The sequence below is a fragment of the Pipistrellus hanaki genome (assembly GCF_964339955.1).
Source record: "Pipistrellus hanaki genome assembly, chromosome: 8".
In the NCBI taxonomy this organism is placed as follows: domain Eukaryota; kingdom Metazoa; phylum Chordata; class Mammalia; order Chiroptera; family Vespertilionidae; genus Pipistrellus; species Pipistrellus hanaki.
The window spans coordinates 13,834,046-13,842,159 of record NC_140510.1 but is presented as its reverse complement, the minus strand read 5'-3'; the positions used below and the strand labels follow the sequence as shown (position 1 = coordinate 13,842,159).

At 38.0% G+C, this 8,114-nt stretch overlaps 1 pseudogene across 1 annotated transcript in view; it reads right to left on the bottom strand.

Annotated features, from left to right (window-relative positions):
* Positions 1–1,504: 1,504 nt before the first annotated feature.
* LOC311626914 overlaps positions 1,505–8,114 on the bottom strand; it is a 33,756-nt pseudogene continuing 27,146 nt past the window's right edge. Inside the window, exon 2 of the transcript in view lies at positions 1,505–3,061. The product of the transcript in view is annotated as an uncharacterized misc_RNA (transcript). The remainder of the gene's footprint in view (positions 3,062–8,114) is intronic.

Here is an 8,114-nt window from a genome sequence, read left to right as displayed (position 1 = left end):
GGTGCTATTTATAGTCAAAGATAATGAAAGAAGAATCCAATATAGATAAAATCCATAATATAATTTAACTCATATCCAACAGTATTAAATCTAATTCAGATTCTCTTTTTAATTTATAAGAAAAGTATTTCACTTTTTCCTACTCATTATAGGACCAGCCTGAAACTTGTGTTGGTATAGAATAATTTCATATATTTTCCATATTCTCTGCTTAGGGGTTAATGGTTAGCTCTGCAAAATATTTTATTTATATCTATGGCTCACACCAGATGTATTTGCTAGCTCAGGCTGCCACAGACTAGATGGCTACCGTAAAACAACAGAGATGTATTTCTCACAATTCTGGAGGCTGCAAGTCCAAGATCAAGGTGACAGTGGGGCTGGTTTCTGGTGAGAGCTCTTTCTGAATTGCAGAAGGCTACCTTCTTGCTGTGTATCCATCAGGTTTCTGCAGTGACTGTGGATGGGGAGAGAGAGTGAACTCACTCCCTGGTGTCCCTTCTTATAAGGATGCTAATAGGATAGGACCATAAACCCAACCTTATGATCTCATTCAACCTTACTTCCTTAGAAACCCATTCTCCAGTCATAGGCCCACTGAAGGTTAGGGCTTCAACATATGAATTTGGTAGGGAGGGACACACAAACATTCAAACTACAACACTAGGGAATTCTTAGTAAAATCATTACTTTACTTTATATAAAAACATAATTCATAGCAAAATATTCTGAAATGCATAATTTCACAAATTGCAGCATGGGGGTCTACAGAGGGGCATGGAATATATATCTAAAATATGTGAATTGGCTTCCATGGTAAAAGACTCACCAGTGGTCTCTCAGGACATGTAATTACTTACATTGTTTATGCATTGTGCCAACATATTTTAGTTATTTTAATCTCTGGCAGTTGGCTAAACATTCATATATGTAGCATATGTGTAAACAATTATTTCTAAAATACCTTCCTTCTAGAAATATGAATAATCAAAAGGTTTACACGCCATCTAATATTGTACTTTCTGGATCAAGCTGTGAATGTTACACTGAACCTCCCAAAAATTGCTCTGTTCCACCAGGAAGCTGCTGTTGCTCTCTGACACATCCCCCTTTGGCTAGTCTGTCTGTCTTGCTATATTCCCGCTGGTACAGTAATCAGTTCCAGGCCAGAAACATGTTTTATTATAAGAGCAAACAGAGTGCATCTTCTCTGGTGATCAGAGAGAAAAAAGAGAGACACAAGCTTTGACAGCCACAGGCTTCTGAAACCAAACTGATTTAAATGGAGAGTTTTGTGAGCGAGAGCAGTTAGTGCTGCGATAGTCAGTTTACTAGTACATCTAAGTATCAGGAGCTTCCACTAGAGATCACTCAGAAGAGGTGAAGTTTTTCTGTTTAGTTTTGTTTTTTAACTAAAATGATGGTTTTTTAATGGGAACCAGATATACGGTTACAATTATATAGTCCAACACAAAATCCCACCAGTGGGTCAGGAGTTGGAAAGTTACAGAACAATGAGGGTCACACTGAGTACAGAAGAAAAGCTGTTCCAGAATGTAGGAGGCAGGCTAATACCACCTCTCCCTGCAATCCTGGCTGTGGTCACCCCAGAGTCCATCTTGCCAAGGCCAGAGCCACTCTGTTCCCACCACCCTGGACCCCTCTGAAGCCCCACGGTCCCCCACCTTAGCCTTGGTAGCTGCCCAGTCATAGCCTCCTCTGCCTCTACAATGATCATCTCCATAGCTACCCGCCATATGAGAGCCTCCTGCCTCCCTTCCTGGGCCATCTGGTTTAGGGGCCTTACACTGGCTGCATTCATTCCTCCAAGAGAAGTTCATGTTCTCGCATTTAGGATCAGGACACTTCCAGTCCCAGCTCACTGCTGTCCTCCACCACCACCACCTCCACTTAGGAATCCTCCCCAGCCATGGCCACCACTGCCACCACCTCCATAGCCTCAATGGCTCATAGATCCTCCTTGCCCTTGGCCTCCATGACCAATGCCACCACCTCGATTGAAATCTGCACTCCGAGTAGCAAATGACACCTTGCTAGATTCCCAGAGAATTCTTTGCCATCAAACCAGTCACCAGCTGCTTTAGTAGAAGGTGGGTCATCAAATGGTACCGCGGCCTCTCCCTTCGGCTTGCCCGCTTCCCTGTCTGCGGTACAGATTAATCATAGGCTGTCCTGTGTTCTTATTTGTCTTCATACCAACCTGCTTGAGATACTCAGACACAGACAGTATTGTAACATTCTCACCCAGGCCTTGCACAAAGACAGTGCTGTTGTCTGAATTACCCTGTTCGCAGACATGACCAGATCCTTGGTCCCCAGGGCCACCAAATTTATTGAGGCCACATGATCACTTCCGCCCATGCCGCCTCTGCCTTCAGGGCCACGTCCAGGATCTCTGGGTTCACAGCCACCACGGCTGCAGTTGCAACCACCACCCCCGCCCCGGCTTCACCCCCGCATGGCCTGGCCTCCACCTCCGCCACCTCCGCCACCACCACTTTGGTCCCGATTACCATAACCACCCTTGCCTCCACCACTCCTGGAGGACTGAGCGTGGCCACAGTCACCTCCTCCACCCCCTCTGCCACCTCCATGCTACTGTTGTACTGTTGCTGCTGCCACAGCCCTGAGGAGGGTTTTAGGAGCTTTGCTGCTGTCCATAGCTGGGCTGCTGTCCACCTAGCCAGACTGCTGTCCACAAAGCCAGACTGCTGTCCATCTAGCCAGACTGCTGACCATGGCCCGACCCAGAGACTGCCCATAGTGGCTGCTCTGAGAACTGCTACCCTAACTTCCCGAGGTGCTGCTAGGAGCTGGCTGCTGGCCACAGCCAGGGTAGGACCACTGCCAGTAAGATGACTGAGAACTCTGGCCACCGCCATCGCCACTGGTTGAGCCATAACCCTGAAGAGCTGACTGGGTGCCACAGCCTGTGTCCTGGGGTCTGTCCATAAGAACCATAGGCGCTCTGGCCATAGACTGGAGTGTCCCCAGACTGGCTGCAGCTACTGTAACCCTGCTCTCCATAGGGCTGGTTGCTCTACCAGGCTGGGTGGGTAGGCCCCGTAGCTGTGGGGTGCTTGCTGGGTGTAGTTGTTTGAGGCCAAGTCGGCACACACGCATGCAGGCCGACAGGCCCCAAAACTCCCACACCACAGAGAGATGAGGTTTAATAAGATTTTTTGCTTGTTTGCATGGGTTAAGCCAATAAGCAGCATCACAAACCCCAGGATGAGGTTTGTCTTTACCTTGTGTTAGGGGAATCTCAATTAGGTAGAAAAGGAATTAAAATGCCAGGCCTTGGTAATATAGCATTAAGTGATAAACTGAACTGCCAAGACAGCAAAGCCATTATGTGCGCGGTCCTGTGCGTTACTATGACTTGTGTTTATTTCTGTGCCACACACATTTCATTCCGCCGGTGCCTTCTAGACTCGGGACTCTTAAAATGATTAAGAGCTGTAATTTTTCCTTAAATATATCTCCTCGGTCACTAATTACATTCTCTAGACTCTTACCATCTTATTCATGGGACCACAGCTTGTGTTTTTACAATGGGACTATTGTCAGCTCGACAACCTAGCTGTAATGCCAGGAAAGGCCATGCACTCTCAGAGATAAATCACATTGCTAAATACTTTTTTCTTGCAACTTGTTTTATCGACCACTTGAAAAAGGTTTAATTGTAAAGTGCTAATGTTTTCTTTTTTTTTAAAGCAAAGTTGAAGCTGCTGTTCTTAAAAGTACGTAATGATGCCGAGGTGTACATGGTATCAAATAATGCAAGACACAGCTCAAGTATCTGCAGGCTTCACATATCTTAGATGCAATGCTTGCTAATTCTCCATTCCCGGAGTACTGGCTGAAAGGTCCAGATTTTTAAAAAAATATATTTTATTGATTTTTTTTTTTTTACAGAGAGGAAGGGAGGGGAATAGAGAATTAGAAAGAAACATCAATGAGAGAGAAACATCAATCAGCTGCCCCCTTCACACCTCCTACCAGGGATGAGCCTGCAACCAAGGTACATGCCCTTGACTGGACTCGAACCTGGGACCTTTCAGTCTGCAGGCTGATGCTCTATCCATTGAGCCAAACTGGTCACAGCAGATTTTTAAAAATGACTCTGAGTTCCTATTTTCTTTGGACTCAATTAGATATAATTCTGTTCTAAAATCTGAAGATCAAATGGCAGCTAACAGGGGCCTCTCCATGAACATTTATTCCAGAAATGAACCACATGTTCCTAGGAAATTAGTTACTGGAAATGACGGGACATACTATTTTGTAGGTATTGCACTATAAGGATTACACTAATCATAAACATCATCGTATTATTATTTAAAATGTCTGGGCACCTTATGGTTCTCCAGATAATTATTGATCTTTGTATTTGGGGAGAAAATGATTCAGGGGTCCTAACAGTTGGTATATTGTATTGCAGCAGACGATAAATTCTAGAGATTGACTCAATGTTATGAAAATGCACCCTTAAATGATAATTAGCTGTCATTCACTTACCATCTTTACCAACTAATAGACTCAGTGTTGACAAACACATCCCTAGGCGCCTGAAAGGGCATGTCCCTGGTTGCCATTAATTATTAAGTTTGCCTTCACTCTGTCACACTCACGCTGACCTCTGTGGCAGAGCTGAGAAATGTGAGGAAGTGGTAGACTTTTTTAACACTTGGAAACAACATGTAATTAATAAAGAGCCTGTGATAAATGTAGCTCAAATGACATTGATCTTGAACATTTTGTCAAATCAAAGATTATATTAGTATACCATCAATAAACATTTTGACCAGTTCAATTGGTCAATTCCAATACGGGGAGGATGGTTGGAGAACTGGGACCAGGAGAAAGAAGCCAAATCTGTCTTCTGATTAAACTGATCAATTATTTTTTAAACTTGTTTTAAACTCTATGGCTATGTAGTGCCTGTTGCTATATTTAAACTACTCCAATCCCAGCATTATTTTTCACAAGCACTTTAAAATTAATTGAGTTAGCCTTCATGCAGCTTTAATATCTATTACTCTTATTATTCTCCTTTTCAATAGGTATATCTATACTCATCATGTCCTGGTCTATGTGATACAAATTACATATGCTATAGAGCAAGTCCTTATGGGCATTTATTTTAGAACATCATAGTAAGTCATGTTTACTAAATGGTGGGAAGATAAGTTAAATTGAAGTATTTTTTGCACTTTTTGTAAGATAAACTTCTTTTCTGAATATAATAGAAAATATAGAAGTTTTAAACATATTTTAAAAATCTGTCATCATTCCAGAGAAAACTATCATTAACATAGTACTATATTTCTTTTCATTGTTTTTAAAAATTGTTGAGACTATGCCATGTGGCAAATGTCCTTACTGCAGTTACATAAAATTGTATAGCACCAGTATTTTTTTATGTTATTATTTTGTTTCAACATAAGATATTATGACTGCACAGCATCTTGTTGTGTTAGTATACTAGAATTTATTTAGGTTTTGTTTAATCATAATACTGTTCTATAATAAACATCTCAGGGTGAAATATGGTTTATTAATTTTAATTTCTGAGTAATAGTTTTCCATGAGTAGAATATTTTGGTTTGTACATTAAAAATGGTTTTGGACACGAGTATCAAGTTGCTTTCCCTGGGTATGTAAATTCAGGAAACATATTTTCTTGGTATTATTAATAATGCAGTTTGTAATCACATTTCTTGATGCTCTACTATTAATAATGTCCTTTATTATAACACCAATATAGTGACATGTATAGAGCAATGTATGGAGATTTCAATTCCTCTTCAACTTTTACCAGCTTTGGACAATTTGTCTAATTTGTCAGGAGAATAATGATACTCCCATTTTATAAGCATTTCTTTTTCAGTGAATTTGCTTCATGACCATGCTTAAACATTTATATCTCACTTTTAAATCCATTATTGTTTGCATTCTCTACTTTTTACTTACACTTTAGGCATTCCTTTTATCTTATTGTGTTTTTTATATTATGTTTTCTCTGAGCTAGCCATGGGAAATATATAGGCATAATACTTTGTACCAGAAATTATTTTTTAAATATATATTTTATTGATTTTTTTCAGAGTGGAAGGGAGAGAGATAGAGAGCTAGAAATGTCGATGAGAGAGAAACATCGACCAGATGCCTCTTACACACCCCCTACAGGGGATGTGCCCACAGCCAATGTGTACCAGAAATTATTTATTGCATTACCTGAAGTTTCTTAAGCGTTAAGATAGCATTTAGATGCTACTCTTTTCACTGGAAAAATGTAATGCTCACCCTATAAGCACTCATGTTTCACCAGCACTTTATTTATCACAATTGCATAGGCCTCAACATTGTATAATATTTAATCGATGCTGAGATTGAATGAAGTTTAGAAACTAGTGGAAATTTAGTTTTAAAAATTTAAAAATATTCTTACCCAGTTTTTAAATCAAGTTTACTAGCTTACTCAAATGAATTTCTAAAATGACCAGATTATATAGTTTTTTTCTTTGTATTGATAATGTATGGAATTGCATTGATTGATTTTTTTAATATTAAACTAATCTTAAATTCCCCAAATAAATCTGTTTTATTAAATTTTTGTATACTGTTGAATTTAGTTTGCTAATATTTAATTATTTTTTGTTTCTATAATAGTGAGATATAGAGGCTGTGTTCTCATTTCTTTTAAGGATGGCTCTTATTAGGAATTTGTATCAGGTTTTCTCTAGCCTCATCAATTGTATTGGCAAGTGTTCCCACCTCTTCTTTTTTGCGGCAGGATTAAATAAAATTGGTATTATTTCTTCCTTAAATGTTTAGAAGAATTCTCCAATGAAGACTTATGAGTCTCGTTTTTATTATTGAGAAGATTTTTAAATATGAGTTAAATTTCTTAAATCTAGGAATATTCAGATTTTCTATTTCTTGTTCCAGATTTTGTAGGTGATATTTTCCAAGGAGTATGAAAATTTCATCTAAATATTCAAATGTATTGTGTAATTGTTGTCTGTTGGTTTAAACTCTTTCTGGGAGTGTCAAAATATTCAAGTGATTTTAAAAATTTTGATATTTTTTAGTTCATCAGTTGCTACTTTATATTTCTAAAGGTTTCTTAATGATCTAAATATATTTTATTATCATCTTTCTACTTCCAGTTAGCTTATCAAAATATAATATCTAGTTTGACCTTAAAAACTTTAAATTTTTATAAGAAAATAGATAACCTAATGTTTTCTTTCATAACATTTAACTCATATATATTTTTCCAGTCAACAAATATATTAATTATAATATTTTAATAGAGTTTTTATAAAATTATCTGAAACCCAAATCTTTATATTGGTGAGCCTGAGTCTCAGTTCTGTTACAATTACATTGTTATATTTATTTTTGTTAGTTTAGTTTAAATATTGCATTTTCTGTTCTATCATTTTATTTCACTTATCATCTCTAAATTTAATCTATTAAAACAAATTTCCTTCAGCTACTTTCAATTTATATATTCAGTTTTTGTTATCCTCCTCTTTCTATTTCAATTTTATTTTGTAATCTGTTTATAAAAGTATTATCTATACATATCTATATATCTTCTATCTATATATCATATATCTACCTATCTATCTATCATCTTTCTGTCTATTATCTTTTTCTTTCTAGAAAAAGGAAGTTTGTTAAAATATTTGCATCTATCCTCCATTCCTTTGATTGCCATTCTTAACCCAAATAAGTTTTTTGGATATTTCCTTTGTGTTATTGTTATCATTAAAATTCAAAAGTTGTTTACTTTTTCATATTTTTTATATTTCTTTGCTTTATAGTGCAATAATTTTTTAAGAGATTTTTTTTCTCTATTTACTTTATTGACACTATTACAGATTTCCCATTTACCATCCCCCTTTTGCCCACCTCCATCCTGCCTCTGCCCCCTCCCCTCCAGCCATCACCACACCTTTGTTTGTGTCTATAGATTGTGCATATATGTTCTTTCGCTAATTCCTTTACATTCTTTCATCCAGTTCCCCCACGAACCTTCCCCTTTGACAGCTCTCACAGTTTCTTCTGTGTACCCATGC